We start from the raw sequence: 24,329 nt of genomic DNA on the forward strand, positions 1-24,329 counted from the left end.
ACCCCCAGAGCGAAAATTTTACATTCGAAAAATATTAGTAGAATTTATTGTAGTTATATGTATACATATTAGGCTGATTCAAAAAATACGGCTAATTTTTTTTTTCAAAATCCTCACATGAAAACTTCCGAGAAGGTGTGAAAAGACGCCTGTAAAAAGCAGAGCCCTTAATATTATTATTAAGAGGTCACGCATCGGGAATTTCTATTTCCCGTTTAAATAACACAGGAATAAATTTTTTTTAATTTTGCAATTTCGTATTTTTGCAACGGCTCATTGAATTAGCGGACCAAAGCACATTTTTGTAGGAAATTTGACGTTCTACAAAAAAAGTCCTTACAAAGTTTTCGATAGTCACACTCCTTCAAAAGTTATTCGAGGTCAAAGTTGAACTTACAAAAAAATTCAGTGATTTTTTTTTTTCGATGATACTATGAATCTTTTCTCATTATTTTGTTATGAACATATGTTTAATAAATATATCTAACTCTAATTGGGCTTTTTCAATCATTAATTTTTTAATTTTCCCATCGAGTCAATATAAAGTTACCTTACAAAAATGCGATGTTAAATAATAAACATGTTATCATGGAGAATCCATAACTGATGCACTTGACTATTTAAAAATGTAATTGTTCCGAAATCTATCCTCTTTATAACAAAATAATGAGAAAAGATTCATAGTACCATCGAAAAAAAAAAAAACATTGAATTTTTTTGTAAGTTCAACTTTGACCTCGAATAACTTTTGAAGGAGTGTGACTAAAGAAAACTTTGTAAGAACTTTTTTTGTAGAGCGTCGAATTTCCTACAAAAATATGCTTTGGTCCGCTAATTCAATGAGCCGTTGCAAAAATACGAAATTGCAAAATTTAAAAAAATTTATTCCTGTGTTATTTAAACGGGAAATAGAAATTCCCGATGCGCGACCTCTTAATAATAATATTGAGGGCTCTGCTTTTTACAGGCGTCTTTTCACACCTTCTCGGAAGTTTTTATGTGAGGATTTTGAAAAAAAAAATTAGCCGTTTTTTTTAAATCAGCCTAATACATATATATATATATATATATATATATATATATATATATATATATATATATATATATATATATTTCGAATTACAGTTACACCTAATTTTAAGTAAAGCTGGGGATGTTCGCCACAATTATATAGGTCGGGAATGTTGATGGCGAATCGTGAACTTTCACGCTAATAGTTTTACTCCCCAGAGCGAAAAATAATATTTTTCACATACTTCGAATACACTCTTTTGTGTTAATTGACCGGATGGTGATTCCGCAATTAGATAGGCTGGGAATGTTCACCGCAATTAGATAGGTCGGGGGAATGTTGACGACAATCCGTAAACTTTCACGTCAATAGTTTGCTTTTACTATCACTCCCCCAAATTCTTACGATCTATCTGCATATATTAACTCAACGCATCCGATGCAGACTCATCAGTCTGACACGATACGTGCAAGTCAAAAGTTCATCAAAGTTCTGCAAATATCAGCGTTAAAGTCATGGCCGCTGAAACATACTCATATATCGTCGAAACGATGGAGAACGCGCACGATTTGTTGGGCGAGCTGCATCCCCAGCAGGAGAATGATGACATCTTCCAGCATTGGATTGACGTTGGAATGGAAAATCTCCAATTTCTGCGTGATGTTTCCAAGCGACCGAGAACGAGCATAGGTGCGAAACTGCAAATTCAGCACACAATCACGCTCGTACAATCCTGGATAGCAAAGATTCGGCAACAGCTGAGGCAGCGACAGCAGCGGCGACAGCAGCAGCAGCACCCCGTGGTAATTGGCGCGAACATCGGTGGCCCTGCGAGCGTGCAGTGGGACAAAGTTGAAAGTGCTTTCGCCAACCGGATCCAAACGGGAGTTGTTCCTAATCTCGGGCATAAGAAGTTGGACGCCTTTTCCGACGACGCGCAACGGATCATCGTTGAGCAATTGAGGCTGGTACTGCGCGCGGAGGGTGATGTGAAGGTTAACCTCACATTATCGTGCAAATTCAAAAACACAAAGCACGAGGGGATTGCGCAAGAAGTTAAAAGGTTCAACACCGCCAACATCGCGATCCTGCCCTCGAGCGATGTCGACGGTTGGTTTACACACGCAAAGGCCGATCTACTTGTGAAGGTTGAGGATTTCAAACAAAGCGATTCTGGGTGGAGCATGATCGAGATCCTCAATACCGTCGTGAATATCATCCGGTACCAGCCTCTCGCTGCGGGACTTTCAACATTCGTTGAGCTGCCCAAGGACATTCAGAGGAAGAAAGCGGTGCTCAATGTGAAAAACAAAGATGAAAGGTGTCTTCTCTGGTCCATCACTGCAGCACGCCACCCAGCCAACACCTCCGCCGATAGAACTAGCCATTATCGCCGCTTTATCTCCAAATTGGACTGTACAGGTGTCAAATTCCCTGCCACTCTACATGATGTGAAAACGGCTGAGGGATTGAATAATTTGCGAATCAATGTGCATGGGATAGAATCTCGAACTTTTTCAGATCATGCAAAATCAAATAACAGCGTCATCGTGCCAATTTATTTGAGCGATCATTTGAGTACCGCGAACTTTGACACGATTCATCTTCTGCTGGTTGAAAGTAACCCAGAAAATCATATGGCTCGCGAGTTGACACCAAGATTCCACTTTGCTTGGATTAAAGATCTCTCGCGATTGGTGAGCAAACAATTGTCTAATAATGATGGTCGACTGTTTTTATGCGACAGATGTTTGTGTCACTTTAGTGTGAAACATGCCTACGACAATCATCGGCGAGATTGTATTATGCCGAATAAAGTACGCATGGAATTTCCCGAGTCGACGGATTTAGCATTTTCAAATTTTCGGAACAAGGGTACCCTCCCGTTTGTCGTTTACGCCTATCTCGAATGCATATAAGAGTCTATACCAATCAACAAATTCCAAAGTCACGTTTCAACCCGTAAACCACGTGATTTTCAAAAGCATATCCCGCACAGTGTAGCGATGAGACTTTATCGGAGTTCCACAGTAAACGTGGCGTTGATTGCATAGATTGTTTCATGCGACAGCTTAAAGATTTATCGATTGAAGTAGAGTCACGTGTCAAAAACGTAATTCCGATGGAGTCTCTTACCCAAGTGCAACACGATCGTCACATGCGCGCGAAGAATTAATACATTTGCGAAAAGCCGTTTACTCCTGAGGAGAAAGAGTGACACGACCACTGTCACTTCACGGGTAAATATCGTGGTCCTGCTCAAAATCGGTGTAATTTTAATTTCAGAGAGTCGCACACAATTCCGATAGTTTTCCACAATTTGTCCGGTTACGATTGTCACTTTTTGATAAAATCCCTCGCGTCAACTTTTCCCGGTAAAATTACACGGCTACCCATAAATAAGGGAAAATATATATCCTTCAGGAAACGCGTCGATGAAACAATGATGCACTTGAGATTCATCGATTCGTTTCGATTTATGGCTAGCAGCATCGATAAACTTTCCACATATTTGACCGATACCGATGAACGCATAATACGCAAATTTTATAATAACCCGACTCAGTTCAGTTTGATGACTCGCAAAGGCGTTTTTCCCTTTAAATACGTCGATTGTTGGGGAAAACTCGATGAACCGCGATTACCTGCAAAAAAGCATTTTTACTCGCACCTCTGCGATGCAAATATTTCGGACACCGATTACAAGCACGCGAAAACTGTTTGGAGGGAATTCCATTTAGAGTCATTGGGGGGCTACTCAGATTTATATTTAAAGACCGATGTTCTTTTGCTTGCCGATATTTTCGAAAATTTCCGCGCTAGCTGCTTTAAAACATACAAATTAGATCCGTTGCACTACTACACTGCACCGGGACTTGCTTTTGACGCGATGCTCAAGCATACTAATGTAAATTTGCAACTTTTAGACAACGCTGAAATGGTGTTATTCATTGAAAGAGCCATTCGAGGCGGCGTAGCGCAATGTTCTAATCGACACGCTCGGGCCAATAATAGATTCATGGGAAAGATTTTCATCCAAACAAAGCGGAATCGTATTATATGTATTTTGACGTGAATAACCTGTACGGTGCAGCGATGAGCGTGCATTTACCTATCGGTTCGTTCGAGTGGGAGTATTAGCACATCGATATAACGAACCATCCGGACGATTCGCCGATCAGCTACTGTCTGGAGGTAGATTTGGACTACCCTGTGAAACTCCACGAGGATCACAAAGACTTACCTCTTTGTCCCGAACATTTTACTCCTCGAGGTAGTAAAAATGCCAAACTCGCGACCACCCTTCACCCCAAAACAAAGTATATATTGCATTATAGACATTTGAAACAGTGCTTGAGTTTAGGATTAAAAGTAACGAAAGTGCACAGAATTTTGAAGTTTGCACAATCTTCATGGCTCGAGCCTTACATCACTCTCAACACAGACATACGTAAGCGGTCTAGGAATGAATTTGAGAAAAACTTTCACACACTCACGAATAACGCTGTGTTTGGCAAGACTACGGAGAATATGCGAAATCATAAAGATGTTAAATTGGTTACAATATGGGAGGGAAGAGGTGGTGCGAGAACGCTGATTGCCCGAGCAAACTTTCGCAGCTGCACCATATTTAGGACTGATATGGTTATCATTGAAATAAATCGTGTCAAAGTTCACGTCGCCAAACCTATTCACGTCGGTGCATCAATTCTAGATCTGTCGAGAATCTTTTTCTACGATTTCCACTATAATTATGTTAAAACCAATTTTTCGAATAAACAAGCTAAATTGATGTATACCGACACAGACAGCCTTATTTATCAATTCAATGTGCCTAATATCCACGGTATCATCAAACTTGATGTAGATACAATGTTTGATACCTCTGACTATCCGCCCGACAATGTGTATGGTATTCCCCTTAAAAACAAAAATAACCAGGGCTAATGAAGGATGAAAATAACGGTAAAATTATGACAGAGTTTGTGGGACTGCAAGCAAAGCTGTACACATTTACCACGATGGGTGAGGATGGAGATAAATATGACGGTGCGGTGGCGTAATAGTGAGTAAGCGCGCCAAGGGTGTTAGAAATTCATCGATAAATAGCATCGCGTTTGATGATTATAAGCGCTGTCTGACGGCTCACCGAGAGTTGACTCTTCCACAGTGTTTAATACGCAGCAAAAAACACGAAGTGAGCACGATCGTACAAAAAAAATTGACTCTGAGTTGGCAGGATGACAAGCGGCAATTGATACCTGGACAGACCGACACCGTACCTTGAGGGTTTGTCCCAGCCCCCCAATAGCTATAGGATAAACTGTAGACATAGAATTGATGTAAATATTTGATGTTTGACGCCTCGCACGACCCACCATCGGGCGGAAACGTTTTACCATCAATACGATATTTAATGGATTTAATAATGTGAATTCATATACTTAACAATTATTCATTTATTATTATTATTAATACATAGAGCAATTATTCATATTTATTCGTTTACCACGAGAAAAGTTTTCAGAAAATGAAGAAAGTTTTTCAAAAAATAAAGTGTGTAATAATCGTATGGCAAAATTTCACATTATCATTATTATTATCATTATTTTCATAGCAAAGAGTATGGCACATGCGCGTACAAAGGAGATAAAATGTCGAAATATTTGTATATTCAAAATCTTTCATTGTAATTCGGAAAATACATACAAATTATGTTACATGTCTGTTTTATTTATCCAACTATTGTGCGAATTATCAAAACCCAACCACTTCACATAGAACAAATTCCCCCGTTTGCGTGATACTTTCTCCACAAGGTAGCCGTCGGGATATTTCACTTTCGCGAGCTCTTCCTCGTAGAAGCCCCCCTCGATGGGATGATCTTGTTAATCGGTAAGTTTGTAGGTGGGTGGATTGGTATTTTTCACCTCACTCACGGTGAATATTTCTGTCATCCAATTGGGTGTATAGCTTTTTTCGAATACATTCTCGTACTTGCTGATTCGAACTCGATTGCCTACGCTGAATTTCCGCGCTCGACTACTTCGTTTGATTTGCCGAGGCTTGTACACGCTACGATACAGCTGTTTTTCATTCTCCGTGCTAACATTCACCGGTTTCATCCGAATCGTGCGATGTTTGGTGTTGTTGTAGGACTTCATCAAATCAACCCAAAATATTAATCCTCTTGTGAAATCCTGGGAAAGTAAACCACATCCACATTTTATTTTCTCAATGTTCGACTAGAAACGTTTGCATATCGACGCCTTTAAGTTGCTGAGTGTCAAATACATGTTGATATTGTGCTGCATCATAAGGGCTTTTAATTTGCTGTTGTGAAATTCTTTGCATTGATCAACGTATAGATGTGCTGGTATACGGCTCTGGGTCAGTACAGATTTCTTAGCAGCAGCCGCATCTTTTCCCCCCTTCACCACGGATGAGGATAAAACAAAAATGTGACAACGGTGTTAAAGTGGGTAAGCGTGTCAAGGATGCGAAAACTGCAACGATAAATAACATCACGTTTAATGATTATGAGAACCGTCTGAAGGGCTTACCAAGAGTTGATCAACCCCACAGTGCTTAATACGAAGTAAAAAAACGCAAGGTTAGCTCCAATGTACTGAAAAATTGATCATGAGTTGACAAGACGGTAATATGCAACCGATACCTGGGCAAACAGGCACCAGAACTTGGAGGGTGTGCTGCCACCCCGCAATAGACTAGCCGTAGGCTGGAACTGAGGGCATAGAACCGTTGTAAATATATGCGCATGACACCCATGGCGATAGTTCATGAAGCAGAGACGTTTCGCCGGCAATACGATATTGAGCAGATCGAAGTTTTAAAATTCGAATACCGTGTATATTCATGTATTCATCAATTATTCATTTATTTATTATTAATATATCAAGCAATCATTCATATTCATTCGTATACCACGAGAAAAGTTTTCAGAAAATAAAAAAAAATTTTCAGGAAACGAGAAAAACTTTTCGGAAAACGAAAAAAAGTTTTCAGAAAATGAAAAAAAGTTTTCAGAAAACTGTTACGTCCTCCAGACTTCATATTCCTTTCCCACGCTCTTAGTTACCTTACGCTCTGTAGTCTACCCTTATCGTTCGCGAGTCAGCAGGTTCTCCTGTAACTCGCGGCTAGCTCGCCTGCTACATCCGGCAGAAGCAGGCAGATCCATCCCGGCACTCAAGCAAGACACCTATCCCTCTAAATCAAGACCGTACCCTTTTTCCCTTGACCGACTCCGTTGCATTGACCACGAATAAACAATCATATACTTTAAATTGTTTACCTTCCCTTAATACCGATCCCTTTCTATTCCATTCCCTTCCTGCATTGGGAGTAGTAGCACGCAAGTGCATAGTCGACGTGAACGGACCCTACAATAGCCAAATAACACCTTGGCAGGGCGTGGAGTAAGCTCCGATTACCGCTCATCGGAGCCTACGCAATCTACCCCGTAACATTTTGGTGGCAGCGGTTTTGCCCGTCGACCCACCCGTCAGTGCAGTGCTGCATGTTTTCTACGAAAGTGTTCAGTGCTCAAAATTTCTAACGCCGTATCAATCAGTGATAGCCGTGTTACGAACGAACTTCGGCCCACGAGGTACTGTGACAGGCATGCAGAACCTATTCAACTCGTCACGGACACAGGCTCTGCAAACAGTCCCCAATTTCAATAACTCCGTCACATTTTGGTACTATTGAAATTCATCGATACGTACGACGTCGAATAACTGTGTAGCGAGTGGAAATTCAGTGCGATAGCCAAGTTAAGCCGCACACCGCATGTGAACACATCACCCTTCGAACCGACAAATATTGAATGGACCCTTCCCGCTCATTCGGACTCCTGCAACCCTGTTAAGACGAGAACCTGGACCCGAAAATGACATCGCCCTAAGACCTGGATTACCACACTTATTTATCAACACGCCACGGAGTGCCTCATCTATGCCCTCCTCGTGCCGACGCATGACGTGTATCGCCTCTTCAAGTTTCACCTACGTCCAGCTGCCTAGAACTGTACTCTGCTGTACTCTGTTTTTGCGTTTACCTTCGCCCTGTAAGTCTATTCTAAGTCTTAGTATTAAGTTGATATTTTTATTCCTGTACTTGCAATACCCTGCTTAAAAGTCAACATGGCACCAACTAACGAAACCGGTTCAAATTTTTGGTCAGTAAAAGATGTCTTGCCGACAATCCCCCCTTTCGACGGCCACAACATGCCCTTTGACTCATTTGTAGAACAATTACGTCACGTAGAGACTCTTATAAAAGCTTCGGATAAAATGACTTTTGCCAAATTTGCGCAATCAAAGGTTACAGGCCCCGCATCTCAATATTTAATAGGCATTAACTGTAATGACGTCGAGGACCTCATAACTGCCCTTAGCCGAGCATACCGCCCGGATATCCCCATACGCCAGTTATCCGCTCAATTAGATAGAATTACACAACAACCATATGAGCGCATTATAGATTACTCGTGCAGAATAAGAGCAATATCAAAAGAAATAAGCACAGCGATCATAGCCAAACACCCACCAGACTTAGCAACGCTTCTACTGAACGATCTAAAGAAGGATACCTCTAGATCGTTTATTAGAGGGCTTCGGCCAGAATTGGAGTGGAGAATCGCTACTATCAGACCATTACCAACCTTCGAAACTGCCGTCAGCATCGCCGAAGGTGAAGAAGCCGAGCTAATTAACCGTCAGATGCAATTCTCTGCACACTATTTTACCCCCTCTACACCCATGTGTCTGCCGTTACCCCCCCATACTGCTCCTCCGTCTCAGGTGCCTACCGCGGCCTCCTCTATCCCCCCCCTGATGTCATTGCCCACACGTGGTTACGTTTATCAACCAGCGCCTCGTACCGAACCCGGAACCTACGCCCAAGCGCTCCATCCGAATACCAGTTCTACTGACCACGTTAATGCTCTGCCCAGCACTTGTCAATTTTGTAACCACCAGGGTCACTCCATCACGGAATGTCACCGTTTGCAAAGTAAAAGATATTGTACCAAATGTCGCAGAATGGGCCACTTCCACAATGAATGCAACGTAAACCAAGAACTGCACTGCGACAATTGTAACCGCAGAGGCCACACAGTAGACCGATGTAGATCCTTTCCGCGTAATAACCAAGGCAATGCAGGCTCAAATAAACATTTAAACGGGAACATCGCCCGCGGGGAGAACGCGCCCGCGAGCAATGCAAACAACTAGCGTTCCGATCTTCAAGTCATATCCTCATAACAGCTTCAGCTGACCCTCCACTAATTTCGATTGACACCCCCGAGCTAAATAAAATATCTACATTCATTATTGACACCGGTGCAGACGTCAACTTGGTCAAAGAAAGTTCCGTTAGGCCCCTCGTACGACGAACAACCGACGAACGTTTGACGCTGACTGGTATAACAGACAAAAAGACGCAAACTATCGCAAAAACGGAAATACGTTTTAATAATAAATCCCATACCTTTCACTTGGTCCCGGACTCGTTTCCGATTCCGCACGACGGCATCTTAGGCCAGCCCTTCTTACGAAAAGAGAAAGCAACTATTTCTTTCAACTCAAACTCGGTGATGCTTGGATCCTCATTGCCAATCCACTTTAGTAAATTCGATGAACCCTCGTCCGCGCCCGAAAAAACGCGCGTAATTACAATACAGGCCCGTACCGTGAAAGCCATCCCACTAATAGTTGCGAACCCAGACACTAAAGTAGGTTACCTTAAACGCATCGATTTAGGCAACAATGTTCTATGTGGTGAAGCGTTAGTTGAAAACCAGAACGGCATCGCTTACTCGTACGCGTTCAATTGTAACGAATCTGCCGTAGAGATAAGACCCCCAACAGTAACCCTAGACGAGTTCGACGAGCCACTGAGTACAGTCATGCCCAACGCTACGCCCACTGCATCGAGTAACCACCACAGCGATGCCCGCGCTAAAACCCTCGTTTCGCACCCAGGCCCTCTCCTCAGCAACTCATTAATTGTTTCTGCCGCCAAGCGTACATCGCGACCGACTAATAATCCCCCCTCCTGCCCCATCCAGTCCACTGACCTCGCGCAACTGCAATCCGATCCTCCTATCCCTGACGACAGTACACCCTGTCCCGGTGCCGCAACAGTGCTCTTGACTGACAGTAGGTCAGAAAGATTGGACGTCCTAAAGAACAGCTTACATCTTGATCATTTGAATGAGACCGAAAAACAATCTATATTTAACCTCGTAACAGAATTTAACCATCTCTTTTACCTCCCAGGTGATAAATTAGGCCACACCAATTTATCTCATCACACTATCCCCAAGATGGACAATACGCCTATTCATACCAAACAATACCGTTTTCCCAAAATTCACAAAGACGAAATCGAATCCCAAGTTGATAAACTACTCAAACAAAATCTTATTAAACATTCCTCATCTCCGTATAATTCCCCGGTGTGGATCGTTCCAAAAAAACCGGATAGTGACGGCAATAAACGATGGCGTATGGTAATCGACTACAGAAAACTTAACGAAAAAACAGTCGGCGACGCATACCCCATGCCCGATATCACGGAAATCCTTGACCAGCTTGGCTCAGCTAAATACTTTTCCACATTCGACCTTGCTTCCGGGTTCCACCAAATTCCCATGCATCCGGATCACAGCACGAAAACTGCATTTTCGACACCTAGAGGCCATTATGAATTTTCTCGTATGCCCTTCGGACTAAAGAACGCCCCCGCCACGTTTCAAAGGCTCATGGACCAAGTCCTTCTAGGCCTACAAGGCAACGAGATGTTCGTGTATTTAGATGACATAGTTATTTACGCTCGAAACTTGCAAGAACATGAAATTAAATTTCGGAAATTAATGAAGCGACTAACCGCTGCTGGTTTAACTCTACAGCCAGACAAGTGCGAATTCTTGCGCAAGGAAGTCGTTTACCTCGGACACCTCATAACTGAGTCAGGAGTAAAACCTGACCCTGCCAAATTAATAGCTGTAAAAGAGTATCCTGTCCCCAAAAGTCCCAAAAATGTTAGACAGTTCCTTGGCCTTTTAGGTTATTACCGAAGATTTGTTCCAAATTTTGGAAAAATTGCTAAATGCCTTAACAATTTAACGAAGAAGGATACCCCTTTCATCTGGACGTCCGAACACCAGTCTGCCTTTGAAACCTTACGCGATTGTTTATGCAAAGAACCAATTCTACAACACCCGGACTTCAACAAACCATTCACGCTTACTACAGACGCGTCAAAATTCGCGATAGGTGCAGTTCTCAGTCAAGATAAAGACGGTGCTGACCTACCGGTAGCATACGCATCCCGAGCCCTCAAGCCCGCTGAATTAAACTACTCGGTACCTGATAAAGAATTCTTAGCCGCCTACTGGAGTATGAATCACTTCCGCCCCTACATCTATGGTCAGAAGTTCACTTTAATAACAGACCACGAGCCACTCAAATGGGTAAAAAGCGTCAAGAAGCCTAATTCCCGTTTATTACGATGGAGCTTAGAACTAGCAGAGTACGACTTCGATACGAAATACAAGTCCGGAAAATCTAATACCAACGCTGATGCTCTGTCCAGGAACGCACCGCCCGACACCGCTCAAATTCTTCCCATAGATGCAAAACGCCCCCGTCCAACGACTGAAGCCTCTAACGATAAACCAAAAAAACGCACTAAAAAGACTCATCAGTACCCCAGACGCCCTCGACAGACCACAGACGAGTCCACTAACCCAGCTCCACTGAAACACCCTAAAATCTCACAACCCTGTGAGATGATATACTCCTCTGATGCCTCTGATTCCTCTGATCTCTCCGACGATGAGTTCAGCGATAAAGAAACTCCGTTGCTCAAAACCCCCCTCGTTACCCCGGCACCGATCCCAGTACACCACCAACTTAAACGCCATCGTGAAACAAATTCTTCAACAAATCCTGGGCCTCATAAAAGACCATACCTGAGCTATTTTTCAGATTCTTCCCTTAGCTCGGATGACTTACAGACCCCAGAAACTGAATCAGGAACCGATGATCTTTGTCCAACCACCGATTTACCGGGCCCTTCTTATAGCGATTTCCTCATAGAAAGCGAAACTTTTCCTCTCATGCGTAATAGACGTATCAAAGAAATAAAAGCTGACCTATTACAGCAAAAGGATAACTTGGCTCATTGCATATCGGCTGACTGCCAAATGTCAAAAGGAATCGCTTCAGAACTGACAGAACGTAAATTCATAAACCGCGAACAACTTAGAGAATTCGACCCGACTGTGACTGACGTTATTTCTGTGGTACATGGAAACCGGAAAATCTATAACCTAGTTACAAAGTCCAAATACAGTGACAAACCTTTGCCCCACGTTTTTTTTGACACCTTGGTTAACTTTAGGAAAACCTTGCAAGAAGATGGCGTAACATCCGTCTCGATACCATTGATAGGTTGCGGACTCGACAAATTAGAATGGAGCGCGGTGCGCAAAATGATCCATTACGTTTTTAAAAATTCGAAAATAAGAATCACCGTTTGCCGCCTCGACTCTCCGCTTCCTGCCACCGCGCGCCCCTGCAATACACCCCCACCCGTTTGTACTAACCTCCCTGACCCTGTCCCTTCCACATCTGGATTACCCCCCCGCCGCCGTCTCCGAAAGGAATCGGAACGTCCGACCAAACCTGCAGCACCTCGTTCGATTCCACCTCCACCCCCACCCACTGACGTCATCATGCCCCCCCCTGTCGGGCCTCCGCGTCCCGCTAGGAGATACTCCCCCGCTACTTCCAGGCCGACGAACCCTTCCTTACACTCCTGTTCCCCTCCCCCCTCGCCCCTCCCACCCACCTCTGATAACGACGACAGTTCCGACTTGCTCACGGACGCTGAATACTATACGTGCACTCAACAATTCGACTCCCATATGGAAATTACTGACCATAACCATGACAGTGCTCTCAACACTAACGATGATCAAATTAATGACCCTCACGGTTTCGCATATTTTATTGACAACTTGGACGACATACCAGTATCGGACAATGTCAAAGATACCAATGATGGACTTTTGATGCTCAAAACCAACTATGCGCACTTCATATCGACAGACTGCGCTTGGATCAAGGGTATACCAGCCCAACTTGCCGGCGAGAATATCGTTGACCCAAAAATAGTAATGAAGCCTCGTCCGCGAAAATTTGATATCATTGAATCTAAGCACAATAGTCGACGTATTTTCACCCTAGTATTGAAAACAAAAAGCTCGGATAAAAGTAACCTATACGATATCTTCAAGCTATTGTCCAAACTGAAAACGGCTTTAGCCGATTCAAACCTAAAATCTCTTGCCCTCCCGATAACCGATGACAGTTTAGACGCTCTCGATCCTCGTGTTATCCGAAAACTTCTATCCTATATTTTCGCAGACTTAGGAATTCAGATCATGCTTTGTCGAAACACGACTGTCATCCCAGACGAATGTTTACGAAAAGAAATAATCAGAGAATGCCACGAATCGTTAGTCGGCGGTCATCAAGGTGTCACTAAAATATATAACCGCATTAGACAAAAGTATTTTTGGCCCCGTATGAAAGAACAAATCCAAGATTTCATAAGAACTTGCGAGAGTTGCCAAAGAAAAAAATTGGTCAGAGTAAAAACCAAATTGCCAATGATGATAACGGACACGCCTGCCGATGCATTCGACAAAGTGGCATTAGATATTGTTGGACCTCTACCCCTTACTAAATCGAACAACAAATATCTTTTGACGATACAATGCAATTTGAGAAAATTCCTGGACGCCATCCCTTTACCTGATGCCACCGCCAAAACTATAGGCGCAGCATTCGCAAAAGAATACATTACACGTTACGGTGCTCCTCGAGCTATACTCACAGACCAAGGACAGAATTTTATGAGCACAGTCATCAAACATCTTTGTAAACTTTTCAAAATTAAGCAAATACGAACCACAGCTTACCGCCCACAGTCTAACGGATCGCTAGAACGCAGTCACCTTGTTCTCACTGAGCACATCAAACACTACACGGATGCTGGTAAAGACTGGGACGATTACATCCGCTTTGCAATTTTTTGTTATAACACCGCGAAGCACGAAGGTACTAACTTCACCCCCCACCAACTAATTTTTGGCTCTCAAGCCAGACTCCCAACAGACGCGAACCCTGCCAGCGCGTATACTCGTTCCTACGATTCCTTCCTTCTAGACTTAATCGCTAATCTATCCAGCATACGAAAACACGCCGCGTCCAACCTACAACAAGCAAAGCATCGTTCCAAGACGTATTACGACCGTAACGTCAACAGCCAAAATTTCGAAGCAGGTCAAAAGGTCTATCTACTGAACGAAACCCGATCCAAATTCGACGACCACTATAAAGGAGTGTATACGATTAAACGTATAATTGACAATATTAACGCTGAAATTTGGATTACCCCCCGAAAAACTAAAATCGTCCATTTCAATAAATTGAAATTGGCACACTTAACCGACTAATTGACCTGGACCGACGCTTGAACGAATACGAACTTGACCTGTCCAGTTTAGTAGACGCTATCCCCTTAGCCCAAAAAGGTATCGTCCAGCCTAAAATTCTATCACCAGAACAAATTATTTCCAGCCTTAAACATATCCCTCACCCGCGTCGTACAAAACCCCAAATTCCTACGCGCCATGCCATCCACCACCCGCACCTAGAAATAATACCATTTCCCGATAACCTGCCTACTCGCTCTTCGTCGCTGCTCCGGACCCAATCGGAAATTGAAATGACGGAACTAGGCATACCTAAGCCGCGTAAATTGCTCCCTGAGCAAAGCCTTAACGATAGCTGCGAACCACTCGAAGTTTGGCGCTAAGCCCTCCGCTATTAGCAATTATATTCTTTCATTGCCTTATTCTGCCCATAATAATCTGCAGCCATAATATAATCATCAGCACGTTACATAAGTTTCGTTTATAACATACACAATATCTATCATATATACCACCACATTTATAAGATATCATTTATAAATTTTTTTTTTTATTCAAATGTATACTAACCCACTTAAACGCGCACTAAAGCCCGCTGCACACGAGGCTTGTTTTGCTGCTGGATTGCTTGCTAGATTTTACCGCTGGGTTCCAAGTTGGCTGTGGCGCTGGGTGCAACGATGGCACCCTCGTTGGGTTGGCTTCACACGATGCTTGTCGCTAGGCGTGCTGGCGTGCAGGGAGCCTAGAGGTCCCAGCATTTCTAACCTCAACAGTACCATGGACGCTCGAGTGCAACAAACTATTGCGGCTGAAATAATTCGACGTAGGAAAGCAATTATCGTGTCAGCTGTAGCAACTGCTTTTAAACGTAGACATCTACTGAAACAACGAAAACGTAAATTGTGGAGTCGCGAGTGGCTGTTACGGCGTGATAGAGGACAGAATGTTCTAAATATGGTATTTCGTGAGCTCGGGTATGTAACCATATGATTTTCATTTTATTTATTATTACTTTTTTGGATTTTCAATTTTATACTTGACTTTTCAATGCATATTTATACTAAATTTTTGTTTAGCCCTGAAGATCCAGCCAGTTTCACCAATTATACTTGAATGATGGAAGATGACTGGAATGAGTTGTTGACACTTCTGACTCCGGCCATAAAAAAACAGGATACCGTTATGCGTCAAGCTATATCACCGAGGGACAGACTCACTGTGACTCTTCGATATTTAGCAACGGGCAATACCTTTCAAGATTTGAGCTACTCCACTCGCATAGCCGCGAACACAATTTCAAAAGTGATTGACGAAACTTTAAGAGCAATAGTAGAAGTACTCGACTCAAAAGTATGAAATTTCCCATCATCGCTGGAGGAATGGCAGGTTATCGCTCACAAATTCGATACTTTATGGAATTTTCCTCATTGCATCGGTGCGCTGGATGGGAAACACATCAATTTTCGTCCCCCTCGAAGTGACGGATCGATTTACCGTAATTATAAGGGAAAAGACAGCATTGTGCTTCTGGGTCTTGTCGATGCTGAATACAGATTTTTGTTCGTTGACGTCGGAAGAAATGGACGTATGCACGATTCTGCTGTTTTGCGTGAGAGCCCATTATGGACTAAGATCAACGATGGAACGTTGAACTTACCTGCTCCATGTGAAATTCCAGGCTTTTGTTACAAATTACCGTACGTGATTGTCGGTAACGACGCATTTGCCTTGAAACCTAATTTGTTAAAGCCGTATCCGGATAGAAACTTGACGCTTGACAAAAGAATATTCAACTACAGATTGAGCCGTGCTCGCAGAACTGTTGAAAACGCTTTTGGCATACTGGCAAACAGATGGCGCGTTTTACTTTCTACGATATCTCTCTCCGTTCAAAAAGTAGAGAGAATAACTTACGCGTGTGTGCTTTTACATAATTATTTAATCAATAAATCTAACAATGATTCCAGTCAATGGTACGTACCGCATAATTACAGAATCTCAACCCGCGTTGATAGTAATTGTAATGCAGTACAATTATCCGAAGGCCAGAATGCCTCCCTATATCTGAGAAATAACCGAAGCAGTAACGAAGTTCTAGAGATACGAGATAAATTTTGTGAATACTTTAATACTACAGGCATAGTGCCATTTCAATATACCGCTATTGAACGAGGTAACTATTAGTCGTTGCTCTACGAGCAATTTCATAGTATTTATTCATTTATTAATTTATTTACTAGCACTGCGGCCGCGGCTTGTATTTGTATTTGACAGTATTTGTACAATGTTTATACAGAAATAAATAAATGCCATTACTGGTTTTATATTATTCGAATTTTGTTTGTGTACGAAAGACTTTTGAAAATATCTCTTTGACTAAGCAGCATCGACAATTGAAAAAAGAATCCCTCCAAAATTACACAGATTCTCGAGTTTTTGGATATTCGCCGAGGACTTCTGGGAAATTTCGAGAAATTCCGGAGAGTGTGAATGGCCAGAGTGTCGTTCGAAGTGCAAGCGACGAAGGGAACGATTATATTTTTTTACGACTTTTTCTCAACGATTATCGAAGCTGGTGTCAGAGAGAAAAGTTCGACCGAGAAAAATCCATAGTTCCTGAGAACTGTGAACTGTAGTTAATTTTTGTTCCTTCATCGATCTTGCCGCTTCGCATTGACCTTAATTTTAGCAATTGGAGTAATTTTTAATGCTTACAATTATACATAAAGAATGACGTGAAATATTAAACATAAATAACGAAATGAAAAAACAAACAGGAGACTTATGGAATGGAATTTTTATAAAAGAAAATGAAAATCAAGATTTTTTGGTTGTCGGTGATGTCAAAACAGGTTGGTGTACTCTTTTTCTGTCACTTTCTAACCAGAATTTATTCCCCCTCGATCGAACAAGATTTTACATCGAAGAAATTGTCATGATTGTTTTTTTTCGATTTTTGAATTTTGAAAATTTAAGGAAAACGTGGAAAACAAAAATTTCCTTCGTTCATCATTTTTTTCTGGTTTGTTTGTCGATTTTTGAAAATTGAAAATTTAAGGAACACATGAAAAATGGAAATTTCTCATTTATCATTCCCTTCAGGCTGCTTAAAAGTTTTTTTTGCTTTTCTACGGAGATAAAAGCACGATAGGGTGTTTTTTTCGACTTTTGAATTTTGAAAAGGAACACGTGGAAAATAAAAATTTCTCGTTCGTCGTTTTTTTATCAGGTTTTTAAAAATAGTATTTTGCTACGCGCAAGAAAACCATCACGAAAAATAGCACACGTTCTATCACCGAAATCCAGCACGCGACCACGCTTCAGAGCCATCAGAGGCGCCACTTTCTAGCAGCGCTCCCAGCAGAGCAGCCATCCTAGTACCCCGCATGCGATCTATCAGCAAAACAAGCCTCGTGTGCAGCGGGCTTAACATCTAGGCGCTATATTTTAAGACTCCTTTTTGTAACATTCTGTAAGTGATTCAGTACGATAAGATGTCATTTATAAAATTTTTTTTTATTCAAATGTACACTAACCCACTTAAACGCGCACTAACATCTAGGCGCTATATTTTAAGACCCTTCTTTGTAATATTCTGTAAGTGATTCAGTACGATAAGATGTCATTTATAAATTTTTTTTTTTATTCAAATGTACACTAACCCACTTAAACGCGCACTAACATCTAGGCGCTAGATTTTAAGACCTTACTTTGTAATATTCTGTAAGTGAGTCACTACGTTTCATGGCCTTCCGCTTCCTTCCGAACATTCTATTTCGTACCCTTACCGAATGTTCTTCCCCAAGGGGGGGCGTGTTACGTCCTCCAGACTTCATATTCCTTTCCCACGCTCTTAGTTACCTTACGCTCTGTAGTCTACCCTTATCGTTCGCGAGTCAGCAGGTTCTCCTGTAACTCGCGGCTAGCTCGCCTGCTACATCCGGCAGAAGCAGGCAGATCCATCCCGGCACTCAAGCAAGACACCTATCCCTCTAAATCAAGACCGTACCCTTTTTCCCTTGACCGACTCCGTTGCATTGACCACGAATAAACAATCATATACTTTAAATCGTTTACCTTCCCTTAATACCGATCCCTTTCTATTCCATTCCCTTCCTGCATTGGGAGTAGTAGCACGCAAGTGCATAGTCGACGTGAACGGACCCTACAATAGCCAAATAACACCTTGGCTGGGCGTGGAGTAAGCTCCGATTACCGCTCATCGGAGCCTACGCAACCTACCCCGTAACAAAACGAAGAAAAATTTCTGAAATTAAAAAAAAGTTCACCAAAAAATAAAATGAGCATTAATCGTATAGAAAAATTATAGATTGTCATTATTATTATTATCATCATCATCATTATTATCATCATTTAAAGGCCTTTGATCACGGCAGGCGATGGTGGAGGTGTCCCCTGCTACCAGGGTCCGGCACTATCGACGTCGAGGCTGCCTGCAGCCCCTCTCTGCCGCAGTCTAGGAGGACCGCGATCCTCACCCCTTCCAAGGTCGTCGCAAGAGCTGTCATTGCTTGCGTAGTAATGACCCTTGGATTTAGAGTCCGCATGATTGAGGTACGCATACGATGTCCTGGCGCGGAGCTTCGGGGGCGGCTGTGTCCTAGCATTCCACAAGTGGACTAATATTTTGGCTGTGTCGCCCCCGAAGCTCCGCGCCAGGACGTCGTATGCGTACCCCAATCATGCGAACTCTAAATCCTGGGGTCATTACCACCCGGGCAAGGACAGCTCCTGCGAAGACCTTGGAAGAGGCGAGGATCGAGGTCCTCCTGGACTGCGGCAGAGAGGGGCTGCAGGCGGCCTCGACGTCGGTAGTGCCGGACCCTGGCGGCAGGGGACACCTCCGCACTTGCCTGCCGTGATCAAAGGCCTTCAAATAATGATAACAATAATAGTGATAATGATAATAAAAATAATGACAATCTATAATTTTTCGACACGATTAATGCTCATTTTATTTTTTGGTTAACTTTTTTTCATTTTCGGAAATTTTTCTTCGTTTTCTGGAAACTTTTTTTCATTTTCCGAGAGCTTTTTTTATCTGGAAACTTTTTTACGTGTTAATTGAATGGAAAAAATGTTTTCTGGAAACTTTTTTTACGTGCTAATCAAATGGGAAAAATTTTTTTCGTTCTCCGAAAACTCTTTTTCATTTTCTGAAAACTTGTTTTCATTTTCTGAAAACTTTTTTTCATTTTCTGAAAACTATTTTTACGTGTAAATGAAATGGGAAAAAAGTTTTCGGAAAACTTTCTTTCGTTTTCTGGAAACTTTTTTCCATTTTCTGGAAACTTTTCTCGTGGTAAACGAATGAATATGAATAATTGTTCAATATGTAATTAATAAATGAATAAATAATTGATGAATACATGAATTTATACGGTATTCGAATTTTAAAACTTCGATCTGCTCAATATCGTATTGCCGGCGAAACGTCTCTGCTTCATGAACTATTGCCATGGGTGTCATGCGCATATATTTACAACGGTTCTATGCCCTCAGTTCCAGCCTACGGCTAGTCTATTGCGGGGTTGCAGCACACCCTCCAAGTTCTGGTGCCTGTTTGCCCAGGTATCGGTTGCATATTACCGTCTTGTCAACTCATGATCAATTTTTCAGTACATTGGAGCTAACCTCGCGTTTGTTTACTACGTATTAGGCACTGTGGGTTGATCAACCCTTGGTAAGTTCCTCAGACGGTTCTTACAATCAATAAACGTGATGTTATTTATCGTTGCAGTTTTCGCATCCTTGACACGCTTACCCACTTTAACACCGTTGTCACATTTTTGTTTCATCCTCATCCGTGGTGGGGGGAAAGATGCGGCTGCTGCTATGAAATCTGTACTGACCCAGAGCCGTATACCTGCACATCTATACGTTGATCAATGCAAAGAATTTCACAACAGCAAATTGAAAGCCCTCATGATGTAGCACAATATCAACATGTATTTGACACTTAGCAACTTAAAGGCATCGATATGCGAACGTTCTTATTCTCACATTGAAAAAATGAAATGTGGATGTGGTTTACTCTCCTAGGATTTCACAAGTCCTACAACAACACCAAACATCGCACGATTCGGATGAAACCGGTGGATGTTAGCACGGAGAATGAAAAACAGCTGTATCGTAGCGTGTACAAGCCTTGGCAAATCGAACGAAGTGATCGAGCGCGGAAATTCAGCGTAGGCAATCGAGTTCGAATGAGCAAGTACAAGAATGTATTCGAAAAAGGCTATACACCCAATTGGACGACAGAAATATTCACCGTGAGTGAGGAGAAAAATACCAATCCACCCACCTACAAACTTACCGATTATCAAGATCATCCCATCGAGGGGGGCTTCTACGAGGAAGAGCTCACCAAAGTGAAATATCCCGACGGCTACCTTGTGGAGAAAGTATTACTCAAACGGGGGAGTCTGTTCTATGTGAAGTGGTTGGGTTTTGACAGTTTGCACAATAGTTGGATAAATAAAACAGACGTGTAACATAATTTGTATGTATTTTCCGAATTGCAATGAAAGATTTTGAATATACAAATATTTCGACATTTTATCTCCTTTGTACGCACATGTGCCATACTTTTTACTATGAAAATAATGATTATAATAATGATAATATGAAATTTCGCCATACGATTATTACACATTTTATTTTTTGAAAAACTTTCTTTATTTTCTGAAAACTTTTCTCGTGGTCAACGAATAAATATGAATAATTGCTCGATGTATTAATGATAATCTCCCTATCTAATAAAAAAGTTTCGAACAAATGAACGTAGAAAAAGATTATAATAACAATAGTAAAAAAAAGATTATAATAACAATAGTATACCCATGAAGTTGGCGGTGGGGTGAGATCCCGAAAACAAAACAAAAAGCATCTAGCAAACCCTTTGACAGCTGTCATTGGCTGTTCATGACAGTCTTTGACAAATATCTTTATAGGTATCTGTTTCTGCCACGCAAAAAATAAACATACAAATTATCAAGATGATTCCCGACGGGAATTGTCTTTTTTGCGCGTTGGCGTATTGTGTATACTGCACTCAAGATCGACACGCAGAGGTGAGACTGAGTATCGTTGCAAATATAGTGGATCATTGGTCTACATTTGCGGGTCTTATTACAGATAATGGGTCAAACGGTGCTGTAATTAGGTCACCTGGTGATTACAAATCACATATGAATAAAAATGGAATATACGGGGGAGAAGCAGAATTAGCTGCAGCTGCGGACATTTTTGAGATATGTTTAATCGTGTATCGCGAAGAACAAATTCATCCACACCGGATCAGATCACAAAATAAAATACAATTCTCGCTACTCTTCACCGGCGACGGAGACAGTGGACACTTTGATGTCTTGCAGAACCAGAATAAAATTTAGATAGTGAGCAATAAGTACGAAAAGTAAAGATCAAATAATAGTAAATCTATATATGTCACCAAACAGTCAAAAGGACAGCCAGGATTTACGATGACAGTGGAGAAAGGAGGAGTTTCAAGCAGCAGACAAGGCGATGGAGACGGTGGATGGTCGGACGTATCACAAAAGAAAAAGGAAAATAAAATTGTAAGTGCGAATAACCAAATAAGCCAGAGAATGATAATAAACAAATGTTCCTATAACAAGGCAAGAGGACGACCAGGATCTATGTTAACCACAAGAGAAAGAGGTGTTTTGCGGAGTGAACAGCAACACAAATATAGAGAAGAAAATAATATAAAGAAGGTGATTTTGGAGAATAATGGGCAGAGCGGTAGCAAAAATAATTCAGCAAGTCAAGGAGATAGATCAATATCAATAGAGAAGGAACACCAATTTTCAACCAACGATTGGAAGCTTCGATTGATGAGAAAAATAAAAGTAAGCACAAAAGGAATTGAAGTGGACAGCAAGTGCAGACTTGTCATCAAATCAACATGAAGGAATTCGCCTGTCTACTAGACAATGCGTAAGGAAATAGTGAGGCGCGCAGCACCGAGTGCCCGAGGCGCGTAGCGCCGAGATAGGGTTGGCGCGCGAAGCGCGCAGGGGCGAAGCCCCTAGTAATAAATAAATAATTGTTGAGTATATGAATTCACATTTTTAAATCCATTAAATATCGTATTGATGGTGAAACGTTTTCGCCCGATGGTGGGTCGTGCGAGGCGTCAAACATCAAATATTTACATCAATTCTATGTCTACAGTTTATCCTATAGCTATTGGGGGGCTGGGACAAACCCCCGAGGTACGGTGTCGGTCTGTCCAGGTATCAATAGCTGCTTGTCATCCTGCCAACTCAGAGTCAATTTTTTTTGTACGATCGTGATTTTTGCTGCGTATTAAACACTGTGGAAGAGTCAACTCTCGGTAAGCCGTCAGACAGCGCTTATAATCATCAAACGCGATGCTATTTATCGATGAATTTCTAACACCCTTGGCGCGCTTACTCACTATTACGCCACCGTCATATTTATCGTCATCCTCAGCCGTCGTGGTAAATGTGTACAGCTTTGCTCGCAGTCCCACAAACTCTGTCATAATTTTACCATTATTTTCATCCTTCATTAGCCCTAGTTGTTTTTTGTTTTTAAGGGGAATACCATACACATTGTCGGGCGGATAGTCAGAGGTGTCAAACATTGTATCTACATCACGTTTGATGATATCGTAGATATCAGGGACATTGAATTGATAAATAAGGCTGTCTGTGTCGGTATACATCAATTTAGCCTGTTTATTCGAAAAGTTGGTTTTAATATAATCATAGTGGAAATCGTACAGAAAGATTTTTGACAGATCTAGAATTGATGCGCCGATGTGAATAGGTTTGGCGACGTGAACTTTGACACGATTCATTTCAATGATAACCATATCAGTGCCAAATATGGTGCAGCTGCGAAAGTTTGCTCGGGCAATAAGCGTTCTCGCACCACCTCTTCCGTCCCATTTTGTAACCAATTCAACATCTTTATGATTTCGCACATTCTCCGTAGTCTTGCCGAACACAGCGTTATTCATGTGTTTGTAAAAGTTTTTCTCAAATTCATTCCTAGACCGCTTACGCATGTCTGTGTTGAGAGTGATGTGAGGCTCGAGCCATAGAGATTGTGCAAACTTCAAAATTCTGTGCACTTTCGTTACTTTTAATCCTAAACTCAAACACTGTTTCAAATTTCTATAGTGCAATATATACTTTGTTTTGGGGTGAAGGGTGGTTGCGAGTTTGGCATTTTTCTACCTGGAGGAGTGAAATGTTCGGGACGAAGGGGTAAGTCTTTGTGATCCTCGTGGAGTTCCACAGGGTAGTCCAAAAATACCTCCAGAAAGTAGCCGATCGGCGAATCGTCCGGATGGTTCGTTATATCGATGTGCTGATACTATCACTCGAACGAACCGATTGGTAAATGCACGCTCATAGCTGCACCGTACAGGTTATTCACGTCAAAATACATAAGATACGATTCCGCTTTGTTTGGATCAAAATCTGTTCCCATGAATCTATCATTGGCCCGAGCGTGTCGATTAGAACATTGTGCTATGCCGCCTCGAATGGCTCTTTCAATAAATAACATCATTTCAGGGTTGTCTAAAAGTTGCAAATTTACATTAGTATGCTTGAGCATCGCGTCAAAAGCAAGTCCCGGTGCAGTGCAGTAGTGCAACGGATCTAAATCGTATGTTTTGAAGCAGCTAGCGCGGAAATTTTCGAAAATATCGGCAAGCAAAAGAACATCGGTCTTTAAATATAAATCTGAATAGCCTCC

General features: G+C 41.9%; 1 protein-coding gene and 1 long non-coding RNA gene across 5 annotated transcripts in view; both read left to right on the forward strand.

Moving 5' to 3' along the window:
* Positions 1 to 24,329, forward strand: part of LOC124307480 (dipeptidase 1-like) — a 1,861,010-nt gene that overhangs the window by 1,283,220 nt on the left and 553,461 nt on the right. The gene's annotated exons all lie outside the window — the stretch shown is intronic.
* LOC124307483 (uncharacterized) lies at positions 15,304 to 16,577 on the forward strand. The gene is made up of 2 exons (XR_006908828.1): positions 15,304 to 15,523; positions 15,626 to 16,577. It is a non-coding gene; the product is annotated as an uncharacterized LOC124307483 (long non-coding RNA).

This window comes from Neodiprion virginianus, chromosome 6 (assembly GCF_021901495.1).
Source record: "Neodiprion virginianus isolate iyNeoVirg1 chromosome 6, iyNeoVirg1.1, whole genome shotgun sequence".
Lineage (NCBI taxonomy): Eukaryota > Metazoa > Arthropoda > Insecta > Hymenoptera > Diprionidae > Neodiprion > Neodiprion virginianus.